At 43.7% G+C, this 22,733-nt stretch overlaps 1 pseudogene; it reads right to left on the bottom strand.

Moving 5' to 3' along the window:
• Positions 1 to 9,365: 9,365 nt before the first annotated feature.
• The window catches only part of LOC135543367 (phospholipid-transporting ATPase IH-like), a 90,851-nt pseudogene continuing 77,483 nt past the window's right edge, over positions 9,366 to 22,733 (bottom strand).

Here is a 22,733-nt window from a genome sequence, read left to right as displayed (position 1 = left end):
CAGACATATTACAGATATATTACAGGTACATTACAGACATGTTACAGACATGTTACAGACATATTACAGATATATTATAGATATATTACAGATATATTACAGACATATTACAGACATATTATAGATTTATTATAGACATATTACAGACATATTACAGATATATTACAGATATATTACAGGTACATTACAGACATATTACAGACATATTAAAGATATATTATAGATTTATTACAGACATATTACAGACATATTACAGGCATATTACAGACATATTACAGACATATTACAGATACATTACAGACACGTTACAGACATGTTAGACATATTACAGATATATTATAGATTTATTACAGACATATTACAGATATATTATAGATTTATTACAGACATATTACAGACATATTACAGATACATTACAGACACGTCACAGACATGTTAGACATATTACAGATATATTATAGATTTATTATAGACATATTACAGACATATTACAGATATATTACAGATATATTACAGGTACATTACAGACATATTACAGATATATTATAGATTTATTACAGACATTTGTGCATGTTTACAAATACCAAATAGTCTAACGAACCTGGATAAATCAAAGTTAAAAGTATGGAACCAGACAGATCCCTGTCTGTCTGTACACTGTCTGATCCCTGCCTGTTTGTCTGATCCCTGTCTGTCTGAATACTGTCTGATCCCTGTCTGTCTGTACACTGTCTGATTCTTGTCTGTCTGTACACTGTCTGATTCCTGTCTGTCTGTCCACTGTCTGATTCTTGTCTGTCTGTCCACTGTCTGATTCTTGTCTATCTATACACTGTCTGATCCCTGCCTGTTTGTATGATCCCTGTCTGTCTGAATACTGTCTGATTCCTGTCTATCTGTACACTGTCTGATCCCTGTCTGTCTGTCCACTGTCTGATCCCTGTCTATCTGTACACTGTCTGATCCCTGCCTGTCTGTACACTGTCTGTCTGTCTGTCTGTCTGTCTGTCTGTCTGTACACTGTCTGATCCCTGTCTGTCGGTACACTGTCTGATTCTTGTCTGTCTGTCCACTGTCTGATCCCTGTCTATCTGTACACTGTCTGATCCCTGTCTGTCGGTACACTGTCTGATTCTTGTCTGTCTGTACACTGTCTGATGCCTGCCTGTCTGTACACTGTCGGTCTGTCTGTCTGTCTGTCTGTCTGTACACTGTCTGATGCCTGCCTGTCTGTACACTGTCTGTCTGTCTGTCTGTCTGTCTGTCTGTCTGTCTGTACACTGTCTGTCTGTCTGTCTGTACACTGTCTGTCTGTACACTGTCTGTCTGTCTGTCTGTCTGTCTGTCTGTCTGTCTGATCCCTGCCTGTATACTGTCTGATCTCTGTCTGTCTGTCTGTCTGTCTGTCTGATCCCTGCCTGTCTGCTGTCTGTACACTGTCTGATCCCTGCATGTCTGCTGTCTGATCCCTGCCTGTCTGCTGTCTGTATACTGTCTGTCTGTCTGTCTGTACACTGTCTGTCTGTCTGTCTGTACACTGTCTCTCTGTCTGTCTGTATACTGTCTGATCTCTGTCTGTCTGTCTGTCTGTCTGATCCCTGCCTATCTGTCTCTCTGATTTATTACAGACATGTTACAGACATGTTACAGATATATTATAGATTTATTACAGACATATTACAGATACATTACACACATATTACAGATATGTTACAGACATGTTACAGATATATTACAGGTACATTACAGGTACACTGTCTGATCCCTGTCTGTCTGTACACTGTCTGATCCCTGTCTGTCTGTACACCTACTTATTCCTGTCTGTCTGTACACTGCCTGATCCCTGTCTGTCTGTACACTGTCTGATCCCTGTCTGTCTCTACACTGTCTGATCCCTGCCTGTTTGTCTGATCCCTGTCTGTCTGAATACTGTCTGATCCCTGTCTGTCTGTACACTGTCTGATCCCTGCCTGTTTGTCTGATCCCTGTCTGTCTGTACACTGCCTGATTCCTGTCTGTCTGTACACTGTCTGATTCTTGTCTGTCTGTACACTGTCTGATTCCTGTCTGTCTGTCCACTGTCTGATTCCTGTCTGTCTGTCCACTGTCTGATTCCTGTCTGTCTGTACACTGTCTGATCCCTGTCTGTCGGTACACTGTCTGATCCCTGTCTGTCTGTCTGTCTGTCTGTCTGTCTGTCTGTCTGTCTGTACACTGTCTGTCTGTCTGTCTGTACACTGTCTGTCTGTACACTGTCTGTCTGTACACTGCCTGCCTGTACACTGTCTGTCTGTACACTGCCTGCCTGTCTGTCTGATCCCTGTCTGTCGGTACACTGTCTGATCCCTGTCTGTCTGTCTGTCTGTCTGTCTGTCTGTCTGTCTGTCTGTCTGTACACTGTCTGTCTGTCTGTCTGTCTGTACACTGTCTGTCTGTACACTGTCTGTCTGTACACTGCCTGCCTGTACACTGTCTGTCTGTACACTGCCTGCCTGTCTGTCTGTCTGTCTGTCTGTCTGTCTGTCTGTCTGTCTGTCTGTCTGATCCCTGCCTGTCTGCTGTCTGTACACTGTCTGATCCCTGCCTGTCTGCTGTTTGTACACTGTCTGTGTCTGTGTCTGATCCCAGCCTGTCTGCTGTCTGCCTGTCTGCTGTCTGTCTGTCTGTCTGTCTGTCTGATCCCTGCCTGTCTGCTGTCTGTACACTGTCTGATCCCTGCCTGTCTGCTGTCTGTACACTGTCTGATCCCTGCCTGTCTGCTGTCTGTATACTGTCTGATCCCTGCATGTCTGCTGTCTGATCCCAGCCTGTCTGCTGTCTGATCCCTGCCTGTCTGCTGTCTGTATACTGTCTGATCCCTGCATGTCTGCTGTCTGATCCCTGCCTGTCTGCTGTCTGTATACTGTCTGATCTCTGTCTGTCTGTCTGTCTGATCCCTGCTTGTATGTATGTCTGTCTGATCCCTGCCTATCTGTCTGCCTGTCTGATCCCTGCCTGTCTGCTGTCTGTACACTGTCTGATCCCTGCCTGTCTGCTGTCTGTATACTGTCTGATCCCTGCATGTCTGCTGTCTGATCCCTGCCTGTCTGCTGTTTGTACACTGTCTGATCCCTGCATGTCTGTCTGTCTGATCCCTGTCTGTCTGTCTGTCTGTATACTGTCTGATCCCTGTCTGTATGTCTGATCCTTGCCTGTCTGTCTGTCTCTGTCTGTGAGACGGGAGGCGTAGCCCCTCAAAGACAACATTGTTATTGACGACGCCTGCTCCTCTTGATAAGAGGAGGCGTAAAATCAATCAACTTGATTGGGGGCCAAGAGGGAGAGGGAAGAGAAGGAAGGAAGAGGAGGGAGAGGGTTGGAGACAGAGGGAAGAGAAGGAAGGAAGAGGAGGGAGAGGGTTGGAGATGGAGGGAAGAGAAGGAAGGAAGAGGAGGGAGAGGGTTGGAGACATAGGAAGGATAAGGAAAGGAAGAGGTGGGAGAGGGTTGGAGACAGAGGGAAGAGAAGGAAGAGGAGGGAGAGGGTTGGAGACAGAGGGAAGAGAAGGAAGGAAGAGGAGGGAGAGGGTTGGAGATGGAGGGATGAGAAGGAAGGAAGAGGAGGGAGAAAGTTGGAGACGGAGGGAAGAGAAGGAAGGAAGAGGAGGGAGAGGGTTGGAGACAGAGGGATGAGAAGGAAGGAAGAGGAGGGAGAGGGTTGGAGACAGAGGGAAGAGAAGGAAGGAAGAGGAGGGAGAGGGTTGGAGAAATAGGAAGGAGAAGGAAAGGAAGAGGTGGGAGAGGGTTGGAGACAGAGGGAAGAGAAGGAAGAGGAGGGAGAGGGTTGGAGATGGAGGGAAGAGAAGGAAGAGGAGGGAGAGGGTTGGAGATGGAGGGAAGAGAAGGAAGGAAGAGGAGGGAGAGGGTTGGAGATGGAGGGAAGAGAAGGAAGGAAGAGGAGGGAGAGGGTTGAGACAGAGGGATGAGAAGGAAGGAAGAGGAGGGAGAGAGTTGGAAACAGAGGGAAGAGAAGGAAGGAAGAGGAGGGAGAGAGTTGGAGACGGAGGGAAGAGAAGGAAGGGAGAGGGTTGGAGACAGAGGGATGAGAAGGAAGGAAGAGGAGGGAGAGGGTTGGAGACAGAGGGAAGCGAAGGAAGAGGAGGGAGAGGGTTGGAGACATAGGAAGGAGAAGGAAAAGGAGGGAGAGAGTTGGAGACAGAGCGACGAGAAGGAAGGCTGTCCTTGTTCCTGGCAGACATTCTCATTCTAATCTGGGAAGAGGGAGGGAGCAGAGAGGAGAAATAAGAGAGCAGAGAGGAGAAAGAAGAGAGCAGAAAAGTGACAGTGATGTGAAAAAAGATATACACTACCGTTCAAAGGTTTGGGGTCACTTAGAAATGTCTTGTTTTGGAAAGAAAAGCACTTTTTTTGTCCATTAAAATAACATCACATTTTAATGGAATATCTACATAGGTGTACAGAGGCCCGTTATCAGCAATCATCACTCCTGTGTTCCAATGGCACATTGTGTTATCTAATCCAAGTTTATCATTTTAAAAGGCTAATTGATCATTAGAAAACTATTTTGCAATTATGTTAGCACAGCTGAAAACTGTTGTTCTGATTAAAGAAGCAATGAAACTGGCCTTCTTTAGTCTAGTTGAGTATCTGGAGCATCAGCATTTGTGGGTTTGATTACAGGCTCAAAATGGCCAGAAACAATGCACTTTCTTCTGAAACAGTGAAGAGGCGACTCCGGGATGCTGGCCTTCTAGACAGAGTTCCTCTGTCCAGTGACTGTGTGGTTTTGCCCATCTTAATCTTTTCTTTTTATTGGCCAGTCTGAGATATGGCTTTATCTTTGCAACTCTGCCTAGAAGGCCAGCATCCCAGAGTCGCCTTTTCACTGTTGACTTTGAGACTGGTGTTTTGCGGGTACTATTTAATGAAGCTGCCAGTTGAGGACTTGTGAGCCGTCTGTTTCTCAAACTAGACACTCTAATGTACTTGTCCTCTTGCTCATTTGTGCACCGGGGCCTCCACTCCTCTTTATATTCTGGTTAGAGACAGTTTCCACTGTTCTGTGAAGGGGCAGTACACAGCGTTGTACGAGATCTTCAGTTTCTTGGTAATTTCTGGCATGGAATAGCCTTCATTTCTCAGAACAAGAATAGACTGACGAGTTTCCGAAGAAAGTTATTGGTGTCTGGCAATTTTGAGCCTGTAATTGAACCCACAAATGCTGATGCTCCAGATACTCAAACTAGTCTAAATAAGGCCAGTTTCATTGCTTCTTTAATCAGAACAACAGTTTTCAGCTGTGCTAACATAATTGCAAAAGTGTTTTCTAATGATCAATTAGCCTATTAAAATTATAAACTTGGGTTAGCTAACACAACGTGCCATTGGAACGTGATGATGGTTGTGACGGTTGCTGATAATGGGCCTCTGCATACCTATGTAGATATTCTATTAAAAGTCAGCCGTTTCCAGCTACAATAACCATTCACAACATTTACAATGTCTACACTATTTCTGATCAATTTGATGTTATTTCTTTTAAAAACAAGGACATTTCTAAGTGACCCCAAACTTTTGAACGGCAGTGTGTGTTTTAAATGTTTGATAGCTCCTGCCTCGACCTGGTCTCACTTGAAAAACACATCAGGAAAACACATTCTTTACCACATTTAACCAGAAAATATAATTGAATTAAAGGCGAAGTGAATATAAATGCATGGGTCTCCGGTACGCAGAACTCTGTCATCATTTATTTAATATCCAGGTCTGGCTCTTCTGATTTCAAAATGTCCTTTCTGATCGGTGTGATGAGAACTGAATTGGCATATTACATTTTCAACGCGGTCTCATAACTGAAGAGCTTCTGAATATAATGCTTCCAAATCGCGTAGGCTTTCATCTTGATCCTCCCTGTCTTCTTACATTACAGTAAAATAGTCTCCTAACATGATTAACAATAGAAATTGCATGTCTTTTTCTCCTTATTAGAATGGGAATAAATAGCAATATGTTGCCACTGGCACTTGGAAGTCATTCAACATTTCGTAATGGAACCTGAATCCAAATAGGATTTAGGGAGTTGTGATTCTAATAGAACACTTAGAAGGGATGAACAAACTCCTCGTTGGGCAGAGTTGAGGGAATATTGTCATCCTCCGTTTGTCATGAATAACCCCATGGTTCTTACCATTCAATCAACCCACTGATCTAACTTTGAATAGAGCCACAGCACGCAGCCTCCTGTCTCCTTTCCCCCGAGGCATGTATGAGCCTTATTGAAATACAGATTATTTCATTCGGATCATAATATCTTTCAGAATGTGTAATAATGATGGCACAGTGATATACAGAACAACAGGGCTGTGTTTTGTAGAAACATGTGTTTTGTCCAGCAATACAATCTGATGCGGCTAAATCACGTGTCAAATGACAAAAGCTCTGTATGGTTATTGTTAGTCAAATTGTATTAGTCCTTATACAGTACATCTCTCACATTCGTGGTGAGACAAAGGGGATGTCATGGTATAATATAGAATTAATGAACAGTATGGATGTATCTATAGGCTTACATAGAGTGAGAGGCATGCACAGTACAATGAGGATGTATGAACTGTAATTGTGCTATTTTGCTCTCAACAAGTCCCTCTTAAATTGCTCCTTATAGGGGAATAATAAAGTTGTATTGTGTTGTATTGTGTTGTGTAGTCACATCGAGATGAGCTCCCAAAGGCTATGGAATGGAATTTCTGCACAATTGACTCCATCAAGGCGGGAGGTTAGAGGTGTTGCGAAGCTTTCTGCTCCTGCTCCCATTCTAGTCACTTCCTGATTTGAGTAAGCGTTCAGGGGCCATCGTGCCGGGCCCTCAGAGTCACAGGTGTCATAGTAACTGTCACAGGCTCCGCCTTAATGGCTCCTGGGGTGAGACGGGTCACACAGCTTCATCTGGAGTCAACACACCCAGGCCGCATCAGGTCACCCTCGTTTGGGTGCAGGTAGAGAATGTGCATTGGAGTGACTTTATTCAAATGCAAATCATTACTGCGATATACTACTGTGTTGCTTGTCAGGTGTTGTGGAAGAGTGTGGTCTGGATATCTGGTTTTATATAGAGTGTCATTTAACCTTATCTCAATGATTTGGGTTTGTTTTATTTACTGAATGGTGTGTTGTGCTCGCTTCACATAGACTCAATAAGTCAATCATGTTTGCATTGAATAAAAATGTCCACCCCCCTACAAAGTAGAAAAGAAAAATAGTTTCTCTAGTAGCTGAAGGTCTTATAACAACTGTCCCTAGATGTATACACTAAAAGTGGAGTTCTGATAAAACCCACCGCACCACTACTCGACTCAGTGTGAACTGATCCATTATTAAAACACCACTAGAAGTCAGTAATGAACAGGCAATTCCACAGACAAAGAAAAAAAAGTGTAATGATTCATAAACAATCTTAGCAAATAACAGCAATTTCAGACCTAATTCTGAGTTTTCACGTCTGAATGCCTCGGCAGTACACACTCCATTAAACATTGTGAATAGCAGCCTTGCTTTAAGATCACTACCTCAGCAAGGCTCTAGAACTGAGATAGCACTGTAGATGGTCCTTCAGTGCTTATTAGGATTAATTACTTTAATCCAGTATGTTACAGAATAATCAAGTCTACCCGCGGTGAATGGTGGGCTTTCACAACAGGTGACAAAATGTTTGTCAAAAACAGCTGAGAATTCATTAATCAAATGCCTGGCTTGTCAAGTCAGTTCGACTCTGTTATTAGCATGGATACACACAGGCTGACAACTCTGAGGGCAGAACATGTGCTGTATTATAATGTATCCATGAAACTTGGACAGGCTATAAAGGCTCCATTAGTGATATTCCAAGATGGGTATTTGGGTAGATGCTAAAAGATGCCATGGTTTTGTACTAACAAACGTCAGACAAAAAGCAGAGACTTCTATAGATGCAAGTCACCAATCGTTCATTACTGCCTTCATGTTCCTGGACTCCAGGAAGAGTAGCTGTTGCCTTGGCAGGAACTAATGGGGATCCATAATAAATACAAATATATGACATGCTAGATCTCTAAGCTGCAATTCATCTGGGTTTATTCTCATGTACTGCAGCAGGAGGTCTCTCCCTTCTACCTGAAGATCTCCTAAGGCTCAGGTTGTTCTTTACCCCTACACACACACACACACACACACACACACTATCATGTATTCACGTACGTGTACAAACACACGTGCATACACACACGATCACACACATTTCTCTAATCAGAGGTATTACATCATGTATACTGGGACGTGAGAGCCACTGCAAACACGATCACAATCCACACCCCCCGATCACATGTCATATTACCACAGACATCTGACCGTTACCATTACATAACATGGTCTACAGATTGAATAATACACATGGAAGTTTTTACAGGCCAACTGGGAGTCTAGCTTTCTTCTCTCTACTCTTTCCATCGCTCCTCTATTTATCCCTCTCTCCTCTATCTTTCCGTCTCCTTCTCCCTTACTCTGGCTTCCTCTCCCTCCACCTCCATCTCTCAGTTCTGGGTAAATCCTATTTTCCGCTGCCAGACATCCATCCTCAGGGATGTGAAGAGCTGAGAGCGTTTTTAAGTGTACGTTAAAACCTTCTCCTGGCACACAGCAGCGCTGCTCTAAAGAGGACAACCCCTCCGCCTGCACATAGCCATGTTCATGTTCAACACATTCAAAAACACCACAAGTGTTTCCCCCAATACCACTTACAAGGGACAAAATATAAGGGTCCTAGGAATAATGTGCTGGATAATTCATGTTTGAAGTGTGAAAATAAATGTAAGGATATAGACTTAGGCTCATATTCATTTAAAGAGGAAAAAAGACAGTGAACTAATAACTTATTTTCAACAGCATAAAAGCATCACAAATACAGGATTCTGGAAGTCTTAAATTCTGTCATAAAGCACGCTGGCCTAGATACTCTTTATCCGTGACAGACAGATTGACAGATCTCAGATCCAGAAGCCTGAGGACGGTAGAGGATACAAAATTGACGGAAACTGAAAAGGATGTCCAAATCAAATCAAATCTCACACAGTCGTTCTAATCATTATGACATCTTGAACATTAATGAGTTATCCCAGTCTCTGTTCAACACTAAGGGTGGTCTTGGGCATACAGCCCATAATAAGGCATACTGCAGCACCACCATCTGGCTGTTGGGTGAAGTGTAACTATTGTGCATGATGGGAAAATGTCTGAAAATTGAATATAATGACAAAATATTATAATAGTAAAGCTAATAACAGTGGAAAATTAATGGTTATTTCATAATCTTCTTTCAAAAACAACAAACTCATGTTTTATTTTTGGTTTTATTACAAGCACATGAAACAATTTTTGTTGTTGTTTGCCATTGATAGCTACAGAAAGGCTGGCAAAAATCCACATGTATCTACAGAATTCAATCTGTTAAAAACTGTATAGAAAAAGACCCCAAAACTGTACATGAATTACCTTTACTACATACAGTAATATATATATATACACACACACACACACACACACACACACACACACACACACACACACACACACACACACACTTAAAGAGTGTACAGAAGTATACATAGATGTAAATATAGTCAAAGTTATGAGTGATGTCATAACGCTATGTGCCGATGCCTTGTAAAAGAGAAATACACAGTCTGGTAAACTGTAAAGGCTGTAAAGTTCAAGCCTCACTAAGTCAGTAAAGTTATATATTAGAACAATAACCATCTACTATAGTTATTCATTAACCCATAGTCAATGGCTTTCAAAGTATATTTTTAAAAACAAACCCATATTTCATGCGAGAAACATGTATTATTTCTGTGCAGGAACACAGAAGAGACAATTGTACTTGGATTTCTTAGTATATTAATTGACAGAAAGCAGAATTGTAAAGCTATATCGTTTCATTTGCGTGATTTCTCTCTTCCCCGTGACAGCTGCAAAGATGGTGGCTAGATTAAGATAGTTCACTGAGGCTGTTTACCGTTGAATAAAATGGTATGTTACGGTCTACTTAACTGGGTGTTTCAATAGACACCAATGCAACAGCAACTCGGTCTGGTCTGCTCAGTGAGACATTCATTGAACCAGAAGGGAAAAAAACGAGTGAGTTGAAGTGGTCTCCCCTTCTGAAATTAAAAATGACAAAACAGGATTTTTCTAAGATATACAAAAATACCTCAATGAGAGAATTCTGATCAGAACAGGGTCGCTGCCTGAAAAACTCTACATTCTTACTACGTGTCAGTATTTGGTGATCATTTCCGTTCTGGATCATGGAAACGTTTTGATGTACTGCAGTGGTTTGTCCAACATAATTCTAACAGCAACAAGCCAGCTCACAGTTGAACACGTGGGAGTTTTGTTCAATAGCATCCATCCTTGTTTGCTGATATTACTAAGATCCTAAAACACAGATATATGTCATAATGACAGGCTTTAAGGAGTAGGCTTCATATACATTCAATATTCTGAAGCATAGCCAGCAACACCTACAGGACTAAAACAGTCAAATGCACATACTCTCTCTTTCTCCATCTTTCTGAGGGTTTGTCGCTCACAAAACAACATCTTCCTCCAAACCAACTGACATTTGAGTTGAGCTCTAGGCCATTTCAAACAAGAAACCTAACAGAGACAAAATGCTACACAGAATATCAAACAAATAATCTCAATACAATCAATTCTAGACAACACAGTCAACTTATAATGGAGTAGTTGGCTTCAAGTTTTCAAGCTTTTATGGAATAGGTTTCGACTGGACGAGACCTCAAAGCAATTAAGAGATATTTCAGTTTGGAGAGTGTTGAACTGTCAGAGAAAGAGAAGTTATGCTTGTTTGATTCATAAACTCACAGAGAAGCTCATTACATCCAGTGGTATGACAGAGTCAGAGCATGCAAACAAGTCAGTCAACATTATAAACACCCTAAACGACTGTCTAAGTACCAGTCTCATTCATCCTCTAACTAATTAACAGATGACCACAGAAGTGCTGATAAAAACACTAGTTCTCACCATTTTTGGAGTTATCCACTTCCTTACAGCCGGTCACTCATCATTTAGTCATCCATTGTAATGATTCATTCATGAATCAATCATTCACTAATTCATTCATTATTTGTAAACCTTGTCATAGCAATGTCCAGTGTTATAGCTCTGACCGTGGTGTAATGTCCAGTGTTATAGTTCTGACCGTGGTGTAATGTCCAGTGTTATAGTTCTGACCGTGGTGTAATGTCCAGTGTTATAGTTCTGACCGTGGTGTAATGTCCAGTGTTATAGTTCTGACCGTGGTGTAATGTCCAGTGTTATAGTTCTGACCGTGGTGTAATGTCCAGTGTTATAGTTCTGACCGTGGTGTAATGTCCAGTGTTATAGTTCTGACCGTGGTGTAATGTCCAGTGTTATAGTTCTGACTGTGGTGTAATGTCCAGTGTTATAGGTCTGACTGTGGTGTAATGTCCAGTGTTATAGTTCTGACTGTGGTGTAATGTCCAGTGTTATAGTTCTGACTGTGGTGTAATGTCCAGTGTTATAGTTCTGACCGTGGTGTAATGTCCAGTGTTATAGTTCTGACCGTGGTGTAATGTCCAGTGTTATAGTTCTGACCGTGGTGTAATGTCCAGTGTTATAGTTCTGACCGTGGTGTAATGTCCAGTGTTATAGTTCTGACCGTGGTGTAATGTCCAGTGTTATAGTTCTGACCGTGGTGTAATGTCCAGTGTTATAGTTCTGACCGTGGTGTAATGTCCAGTGTTATAGTTCTGACCGTGGTGTAATGTCCAGTGTTATAGTTCTGACCGTGGTGTAATGTCCAGTGTTATAGTTCTGACCGTGGTGTAATGTCCAGTGTTATAGTTCTGACCGTGGTGTAATGTCCAGTGTTATAGTTCTGACTGTGGTGTAATGTCCAGTGTTATAGTTCTGACCGTGGTGTAATGTCCAGTGTTATAGTTCTGACCGTGGTGTAATGTCCAGTGGTATAGTTCTGACCGTGGTGTAATGTCCAGTGTTATAGTTCTGACCGTGGTGTAATGTCCAGTGGTATAGTTCTGACCGTGGTGTAATGTCCAGTGTTATAGTTCTGACCGTGGTGTAATGTCCAGTGTTATAGTTCTGACCGTGGTGTAATGTCCAGTGTTATAGTTCTGACCGTGGTGTAATGTCCAGTGGTATAGTTCTGACCGTGGTGTAATGTCCAGTGTTATAGTTCTGACCGTGGTGTAATGTCCAGTGGTATAGTTCTGACCGTGGTGTAATGTCCAGTGTTATAGTTCTGACTGTGGTGTAATGTCCAGTGTTATAGTTCTGACCGTGGTGTAATGTCCAGTGTTATAGTTCTGACCGTGGTGTAATGTCCAGTGTTATAGTTCTGACCGTGGTGTAATGTCCAGTGTTATAGTTCTGACCGTGGTGTAATGTCCAGTGTTATAGTTCTGACCGTGGTGTAATGTCCAGTGGTATAGTTCTGACCGTGGTGTAATGTCCAGTGTTATAGTTCTGACCGTGGTGTAATGTCCAGTGGTATAGTTCTGACCGTGGTGTAATGTCCAGTGTTATAGTTCTGACTGTGGTGTAATGTCCAGTGTTATAGTTCTGACCGTGGTGTAATGTCCAGTGTTATAGTTCTGACCGTGGTGTAATGTCCAGTGTTATAGTTCTGACTGTGGTGTAATGTCCAGTGTTATAGTTCTGACCGTGGTGTAATGTCCAGTGTCTTTACATTTCAGTGAAGATTCATAATACCACCTAATAACAGACGGCCATTTTAAATATCATTGCTGCTTCCAATGAGACGCACACACGCACACACACACACACACACACACACACACACACACACACACACACACACACACACACACACACACACACACACACACACACACACACACACACACACACACACACACACACACACACACACAGAGTGTATAACAACATCCTTATCTATATATGGGACATCCATATACTTTTGTTCCTCTTGGTTTGAACTGATCCCACAATGCACCACAGGACCACAAGACATCTACTGTCAAGCAGCTAAACGTGTCTAGAAAAACCTTGGTTTTGGTACAGTCCCCCCTCCATCTCCCTTTCTCGTTCCCTCTCTCCTCACACCCACCACACAGACTGTGTTCTTAGGAGACGGATGGCGGGATGCATGACCGGATGAAGGAGTGAATGGATGAATGGATGAGAGGAGGAGTGGAGGATGACAGAAGGCGTCAGTGAGGAGGAGGAGATGTAGTGAGGCTCGAGAGGACAGATCCACACGAGCATCACTTCAAAAGGAACAAGAGGAGAAACGGTAGAGGTATAAAAAAACTGAAAAAATTAAACAGAGAAGATCTGAGGGAGGGAGAGAGCACACAGTGACAGATGAGATCTTAAGACCCCTTGAGAGAATTATAACACTCTTATAACACCTTCACGAGGCTCTCACGCATCGTGTGAGACTTCTATGGGTATGTTCTATATTATTTATGCCAAGGGACAGAGCAAAGCAGCTTGAGCATAATGTCTACATTCTACATGTTGTATTTCTGTAACAGAGATCCACTGCTCTTAAAGGCTTCAGATCTGAGTGTGAGAGATGTTAGATATCTACATGGACAACGTTAAAGCCCAGAAACAAAGTAGGTTCTCTCTCCTATCTAATACTATCCACCAATCCTGGTGTGGTGTAAGGCAGAATTTCTCTTCCTCTGTCCCACCCAGTCTCAGTGTAAGGCAATAACCAGCAAGGCAAACCATTGAAAAAGTATTTTCTGAGCCTTTGGTTCCAGACTACTGTGTATTTCAAAGGAAACACTGTGTAGATGTTAAGGCGGTAAAGGATTCCCATGCATACTGGTTTCCCACTGTGGGTCCTTAGCACTACCTGAGGCAGGATGCCTCAGCTTTCATGTCAGGAAATGGGACGGTTACAAGGGGGAATGGAGGCATAATCACATCACTCCACAGTAGACACAAGGACTGTCTATGACACGGGATACTACACACACACACACACACCCCCACACACACACACACACAGAACTGTCTCTAGTCCAGTAGAGATAAACCACTATCACGGCCTAGCCACTTACAACTGAACTGGAAAAGACTAGTGTCTTATGGCGTGTTCCTGGATAAGAGATATGCACAGAGGCAACACCAGTTTGTTCTATAGAAAGCAGGACAGAAAGAGAGAGGAAGAGAGGAAAAGACAAGACAAAAGAAAAACAGGAAAGTGTGGTCAGTTAAAGCACATGCAATACCTCTGAACATCTTCCATTCATACTGGGCATCCCTGCTTTATGACACTTCAAATGACATCATCACTGACAGACAGTTGACAGACAGATACGGGGGAGTGGCACACACCCACACACTGCAGGGTGGGTCTGAGGGGTCGGACCCACAGTAGACATTAATGGGTGGAGCCAAGGCCCTTTCCACCAATCCACAGGCACTGCTTGCCTGGAGCCACGTCTGTTCAGTTCACTCAGCTCCTTGTGCTAACACAACACAGCCGTAGGACCGTGGATCATGTGGATCGTCCTTCTGTGTGTATTTGGTGTTTGTTTGCTTTTTCACAATGACATTGGTAACTGTACGCTTCTAGATTAGGTATCTATTGTCTAGAGGACAGATTGTTCCAGTGACCACTCAACACTGAAATATTGGTCTAGACTTCCAGTCTAAATCAGACTACACTCCACTCTAGACTACACCGAGGTCTCAGGCCCTGCCCCATTGTGGGCGTAGCCAGCCCCAGAGTGACGGGAGTTGCCGGCGAATCGGAGGAGTGGGGTGAAAGTGCAGTAGTCGGGCCCGCCCCTCCAGTGGGTGAACATGAGTTTTTTGGTGAAGGGTTCAGACCTTCTGGGAATGGGGTTCTGGTGATCTGCCCTCCTGCGCATGGGCGCGTGGAGAGATGCCAGCGGGGTGAACTCCGATAGCTGGCCGTTATACAGCTTGTCTGCATTCTGTAAGGGAGGGATGGAGAGATGGGAGGAGAGAGAGGAAAGAGGGAGAGAACAGAGGAGTTATTATCTGGATCAAGGGAAGTGGTAGCCGATTCAGGTCCTCAAAAGGTGTGGTGTGTGAAGGGTTTTGTTCCAGCCCAGTATTAACCTGATTCAACCATTTCAACTATTTCAACTTATCGTGGTCTTTAATTAAAACAACATTTTATTTAATCCAGTGAGTCTAAACTGGGTAGGAACAAAAGCCTGCATACGACACTCTGCTGTCTGCCAGAACCAGGATTGACCACATGGTGGACCCAGAAGACGACAAACCCCACCACTACCCCTACCCCAAAACCACATCAACACAAACACACCAGACCCTGTTAGCAAAAGATGTCAGGGAGCAAAACATAAGCAAACTGAAGAAGTGAACGGTCGGTCAAAGCATGCAGCATGTCCTCAGAGAACATCAAGGTGAATATGGCTGTTCAGTCTCAGACAAACACTCTGCCGAGCTTCGAACTGGACTCACTGAACATCAATCAAACCTATTGTGGATTGGTGAAAGCTAGATTCTAAACTTCGCTTTCACCTATCCAACCATACACAATTCAGTGCTTACTACCTCTAGGTGGAGGAACAAATTCAGGATGTATTCGAAATGTATAGGAACAGGGCCCAAGCCAGACCATATGGTGTTAGGCAGGGGAGGGAGATCCTAGCAGTATGAGCCTTCTGCTTAACTCAGTTGGGACTTTGGGATAGATTGAGAATCTGTCTGGTCAGGAGAGGAGTCTAGCCTCACAGGCTAAACAGACGGACTACATAGTTTAATTAAGGAGAGGTCTGGCCCAGAGACTTAGTACACTACAGAGGAGCCACGCATCTCCTGACATCCTACTCATTTAGCTGATGCCGATTGTGTTACCTTGTGCTCGTTACTAAACACAGGCTGCAGTACCTTCTGTAAACACTGGAGGGGGTAAGTGCTCTACTTTATAATAGTACTTGTTCCGCTGTCACAAAACAATTACTATGGCACTGATGATAAACGCATTCAGCATTCAAAAAAAGAATAACACCTAATTGATATGTTAAACTAGTTGTGATAGCTTTACCAGAAAACATATTTAATTAATTAGGGTAATGAACAACTCTTAGACTGATGGCATAATGCTTAAAACTTCATCTGGGACTAGACAGCCTGTCAGTGCCCCCCCCAGCCCTTCACCCAGCCCTTCACCCAGCTCTTCACCCAGGCCACTCTTCACCGCACTCAGAGTCGGTCCCTCCTGTCTTTACCGTGGTGAGGCTAGGCCTCTGAGGTGGACAGGGCAACCCCCCCATCTAGCAGGGAGTCCCGGCTGTAGGTCATAACTCCATCAACGTTTCTATCAGCCCTCATTCGCTGTGGACAGCAAGATACACACGCTCAACACACATAGATCTAAACATACACACACACACTCAACATAGATAGATCTACACACACACACACACACACACACACACACACACACACACACACACACACACACACACACACACACACACACACACACACACACACACACACACACACACACACACACACACACACACACATACGTTGTTTCTGTATTTATGAATGAGCATTCTAACCAACGCTCTTTCAAGGTACACTTAATGCACGGCATGGACATGCAAGTCAACAGGCACATGTAAGCATTCACCACTACATGTCCATGCAGAGACACAGAGGGAGGAGAGGGCATGCGGATAGGTTGAGAGAGGGTCACCTGACCTCCTAGTCAGGTGGTTGGGTTAGAAACTGAGTCTGCTTGAAGTCTGGGAGAGCATAAAGATGGTGGACTGCTCAGAGGTAAGACATGGCCGCTTTGTCTGCCATTCCCAAGGAGACAGAGCCAGGTCAGAGGGGTCAGAGGGTAGAGGTTAAAGGGCACACAGGCCAGTAGTGAGGGCAGGCAGGGACAGAGGAGAGGAGAGAAGTGTTAAAAGGAACACTTTGTATCTTAAAAAACACTTGATGTTCACCATCAATCACTATTTCAGGAAGAGGAAAAAGGAGGGTGTTAGAAGCTCTTCCGGGTCATGGCGAGGTGAACCGAGGTCAGTAGGGAGAGGTTAGAGGAATTACTGTACACAGTACAGACAAATGGCTCATTTAGTAGTGAGAGAAATTCCAGACAGCCAGACAGACAACTCTCAGCCTTTCAGAATGGGTAACAAGTTACACAGTGTTTCCCTCCAGATTAGTTGTTTGAGAAGAAGAAGTGAACACTACACACTGATTCAACAGCTCACTTACTTGAAGAAGACCTGGAATATATCCACAGGCAGCATACAGCTAAAGTCATGGTGATACATATATATATGATATACCGTATATACAGAATGCACATTTAATCCTCTGATTTTAAATGTAAGCATGTGTGCATGTACTTCTGTGCATAATGTGTGTGTGTGTGTGTGTGTGTGTGTGTGTGTGTGTGTGTGTGTGTGTGCACGCGCTCGCCCACCTGGATGCGTTCTGTGGTGGTGGGCCACAGGGCCCTGCAGACGACCTTCTTGACCACGTCAGGCAGCAAACTGGTGACGATGAGCAGGATGATGCTGAGCCAGGCCGGACCACTGGACAACATCTGAATAAACACATAGTACATCCTCTGGTAGTTCAGGAAGGGCCTGGGGAGAGGAGAGAGGATCTAGTTATTATACATCTAGAACCTCTCAATGAACACATAGTACAACCTGTGGTAGGGACACAGACGACAGGATCTATTTCACCTATATCTATGTTTATAACATCTGCATAAACACATAGTACTTCCCCTGGTAACATGAAGAACAGAAAGCTATAGGATATACTAAAACATACCAAATGATGCCTCCCCATAGCAGAGAGAAGATGACGAAGAAAAGCAGCGAGCCCCAGATGACAAAGTGGTTGATCCACGTCCAGTAGTGTGTGTCCATGGCAAGCTGTGAGATGGAGAGAGAGAGAGAGAGACACAGACAGACAGACAGACAGACAGACAGACAGACAGACAGACAGACAGACAGACAGACAGACAGACAGACAGACAGACAGACAGACAGACAGACAGACAGACAGACAGACAGACAGACAGACAGACAGACAGACAGACAGACAGACAGACAGACAGACAGACAGACAGACAGACAGACAGACAGACAGACAGACAGACAGACAGACAGACAGACAGACAGACAGACAGACAGACAGACAGACAGACAGACAGACAGACAGACAGACAGACAGACAGACAGACAGACAGACAGACAGACAGACAGACAGACAGACAGACAGACAGACAGACAGACAGACAGACAGACAGACAGACAGACAGACAGACAGACAGACAGACAGACAGACAGACAGACAGACAGACAGACAGACAGACAGACAGACAGACAGACAGACAGACAGACAGACAGACAGACAGACAGACAGACAGACAGACAGACAGACAGACAGACAGACAGACAGACAGACAGACAGACAGACAGACAGACAGACAGACAGACAGACAGACAGACAGACAGACAGACAGACAGACAGACAGACAGACAGACAGACAGACAGACAGACAGACAGACAGACAGACAGACAGACAGGTAGAGAATAACCATCGACTTGTAATTAAATCAAAGCAGTAGAACTCTAATATCGAGTCCCTTTAACATCTAGCATAAAGTAGTGCCTTAGCGGTGGTGATGGGTAGGAGGTTACTGTAAAGTAGTGCCTTAGCGGTGGTGATGGGTAGCATGTTACTGTAAAGTAGTGCCTTAGCGGTGGTGATGGGTAGGATGTTACTGTAAAGTAGTGCCTTAGCGGTGGTGATGGGTAGGACGTTACTGTAAAGTAGTGCCTTAGCGGTGGTGATGAGTAGGATGTTACTGTAAAGTAGTGCCTTAGCGGTGGTGATGAGTAGGATGTTACTGTAAAGTAGTGCCTTAGCGGTGGGGATGGGTAGGATGTTACTGTAAAGTAGTGCCTTAGCGGTGGTGATGGGTAGGATGTTACTGTAAAGTAGTGCCTTAGCGGTGGTGATGAGTAGGATGTTACTGTAAAGTAGTGCCTTAGCGGTGGTGATGAGTAGGATGTTACTGTAAAGTAGTGCCTTAGCGGTGGTGATGGGTAGGATGTTATTGTAAAGTAGTGCCTTAGCGGTGGTGATGAGTAGGATGTTACTGTAAAGTAGTGCCTTAGCGGTGGGGATGGGTAGGATGTTACTGTAAAGTAGTGCCTTAGCGGTGGTGATGAGTAGGTGGTACTGTAAAGTAGTGCCTTAGCGGTTTGGATGAGTAGTATGTTACTGTAAAGTAGTGCCTTAGCGGTGGTGATGGGTAGAATGTTACTGTAAAGTAGAGCCTTAGCGGTGGTGATGGGTAGGATGTTACTGTAAAGTAGTGCCTTAGCGGTGGTGATGGGTAGGATGTTACTGTAAAGTAGAGCCTTAGCGGTGGTGATGAGTAGGATGTTACTGTAAAGTAGTGCCTTAGCGGTGGTGATGGGTAGGATGTTACTGTAAAGTAGAGCCTTAGCGGTGGTGATGAGTAGGATGTTACTGTAAAGTAGAGCCTTAGCGGTGGTGATGAGTAGGATGTTACTGTAAAGTAGTGCCTTAGCGGTGGTGATGGGTAGGATGTTACTGTAAAGTAGTGCCTTGGAGGTGGTGATGAGTAGGAGGTTACTGTAAAGTAGAGCCTTAGCGGTGGTGATGGGTAGGATGTTACTGTAAAGTAGTGCCTTAGCGGTGGTGATGGGTAGGATGTTACTGTAAAGTAGTGCCTTAGCGGTGGTGATGGGTAGTGTTACTGTAAAGCGGGTGGTGATGGGTAGGATGTTACTGTAAAGTAGTGCCTTAGCGGTGGTGATGGGTAGGATGTTACTGTAAAGTAGTGCCTTAGCGGTGGTGATGGGTAGGATGTTACTGTAAAGTAGAGCCTTAGCGGTGGTGATGAGTAGGATGTTACTGTACCTTTAAGGTGACTGTGAACACCAGCACTGTGAAGACCAGGGTCCCAAACGTCCAGTTACCAAACATCTGTGGAGAGGAAGGTATTAGAGAGAGAAATCACACTATTAGACATGCAGCCATTTCAGAGGACAGTATGCTACTGTAATTACAGTCAGCCTGGACTAACTCACTTCCTTTGCATTACTACATATGTTTGTGACTATGTTTAGCTTTTAAAATGAGCAATTATCCAGGATTAATACATACAAAATCACACAGTTTAGTTGTATTTTCCAGAGATGTTTTTTTCATTCAGCTATATGAAGTCAAACCAGTGCAGAGATGGAAAATGGATATTAAACTATTTTCAAGCTGCTTCAAACAACAACAATGTGCACTATTTCTCTTAATTCTGCATTTAAAGTACAGAATAACCTGAAATTACCTAAATGTGTCTCTAAAACAAATATTTTTACAAATAAAACATGTTCTGTACGTTAAAATAGCTTGTGATGTTGATGGAATGCTAATACCCAAACCAACGGTGATGAGGGTCAACAACATGAAGTTACCTACCAACACATAAACCCACCTGATTTCCTCAAGGGGGCTTAAAGGGACAATTCACCCCAATGTATGAATACACCTGACAAACTCTGACTAAGGGAGAACTATCCTTTTAACAGTCAAAATGAGCTGCTTCTTTAAAACTACTGCAAGGGCCAATGAAATGCAGTGATAGAAGAGAACCTTAAAAAACAGACTCCTTCTGTCTGTGTTGTTTTAACTTCCTGTTTTCTTCTTTTCCTTTTGTCTGCCAAATATACCACCAAGACAATAAGTTAGATAGAAGTCTAGTCAGCTCCACAGACGGTCATTTTGTTTCAAATTGCATAACTATGAAATATCCAACCTGACATGTCCTATACAACAATATCCGTCAAATGTACTTGGCCATTCATTTCCTTTGTCACATACTGTAGTCTATAGTGTACGGGTGGAACAGTGTGAACCCTGAGCTCTAATACCCAGTCTTACAAGTTCTGACAGGAGATGACATCTTAGAGTAGGGGTAGCCAATCCTGGTCCTGGAGGGTCACGGCGTGTACAGGCTTTTGTTCCAGCCCAGCTCTAACACACCAGATCAATTGTGTTATAGATCAATACCATTTGTTGATTATCTACAACAGGTGTGTTAAAGCCGGGCAGACACAAAACCCTGACCTAAAGACTCAATATGAGCTGTTCTCTAACACCCTCCATGGTGGACGTCTACTAGCAGAAACCACTGTTGTACCGGACACACAAACAACATGAGGAAGTCTGGACTACGGCAACTACACAACGAGACAAGAGTGGAGTTGGAGTATGGGTTTACTATTACTACACTGATATACCTACAGCTCATTGGCCTATACAGGCAGTAGGGGTTGGATATGAGGGGATACCTATTGGATGAGATGATGACGGGTGGTTTGGTTACGCAATGTGACGGGCAGTGGAGGGGGGGGGGGGGGACAGTCCAACTAAAACTAAACCAGGGTGACAGACAGATAGGGACAGGCTTACCATCTGTGTGTTGGTTGTCATTAGCTGAGGAGAGAACGAGAAGCATAAAGAACAAGCAACATAAAGGTAAGAGGAGAAGAAGAGGAGGAAGAAGAGGAAGAAAATAAAAGAAAGAACTGGAAGCCAGAAAACTAAAACATCTGATATTCAAAGGAAATAAAGCAAAAACAGGCAAATCAAAGCAATCCAACAGGTTAAAGTGATATAAAGGAAGAGATATAAAAGGAGAAACAGCACAGAGAAAGATGTCTGCAGACTCAACATGCTTTCCTTTCATAGATATGAATGGGAGATCCGGTCATGGATTTATGCAAAGGATCACAGGCGAATCTGCAGGCCAGGAGATCTCATGTCATCCATTTACCTAAAATCACCACACCTTCCACAGACGACAGCTGTTCTGACTGAAGTTTTAGAATGTTGTTCACTAACATGACTTCAATGTCAAATGAACTCAAAGGTCCATGTTGAATTGTGGGTAAAAGCGGGGTCAAAACTTGATGAAAAGTATGTACATTGGTGACAATTACGTTTTCCACGTTGACAAACCGTGGAAACAGCGTCGATCCAACCTGTGTGTGACCAGTGAGCTCACTCCTAACCCACAGTCACAATCAGCCAATCCACATCACAATCACTGGACACTCCTTCATGTCAAGAACATAAACACTTGACCTGGGCTTGGAGAAGTGCAGTGTGATCATACGATCATTATATACATCACAACTACATATACTCTTTAACGCAGTACTCCAGTAGCCACGGCGACGGTGTCTTTACCTGTCCGTTGCTGGTGAAGGTGCTGTTGTTGAACAGGAAGTAAGAACCAAAGAAGAAGATGACGGCGTCGAACACCCCCAGGAAGGTCCAGTAGATGAAAATGGGCCAACGCAGGAGAGAGTTCTTAGCTATGTCCCTGTAGAGAGGAAACATTACGGTACACATTATATACAGTAAATATAGGAGGGAGTCCTTAGCTATGTCCCTGTAGAGAGGAAACATTACAGTACACATTATATTCAGTAAATATAGGAGGGAGTCCTTAGCTATGTCCCTGTAGAGAGGAAACTTTACAGTACACATTATATGTGTACCGTAACTCGTTCTGCACCAGAACAAGGCAGTTAACCCACTGTTCCTCGGCCGTCATTGTAAAT

This window comes from Oncorhynchus masou, chromosome 7, assembly GCF_036934945.1.
Source record: "Oncorhynchus masou masou isolate Uvic2021 chromosome 7, UVic_Omas_1.1, whole genome shotgun sequence".
Lineage (NCBI taxonomy): Eukaryota > Metazoa > Chordata > Actinopteri > Salmoniformes > Salmonidae > Oncorhynchus > Oncorhynchus masou.
Note: the sequence above shows the minus strand (reverse complement) of the source record. Positions and strands in the feature narration are given on the sequence as shown.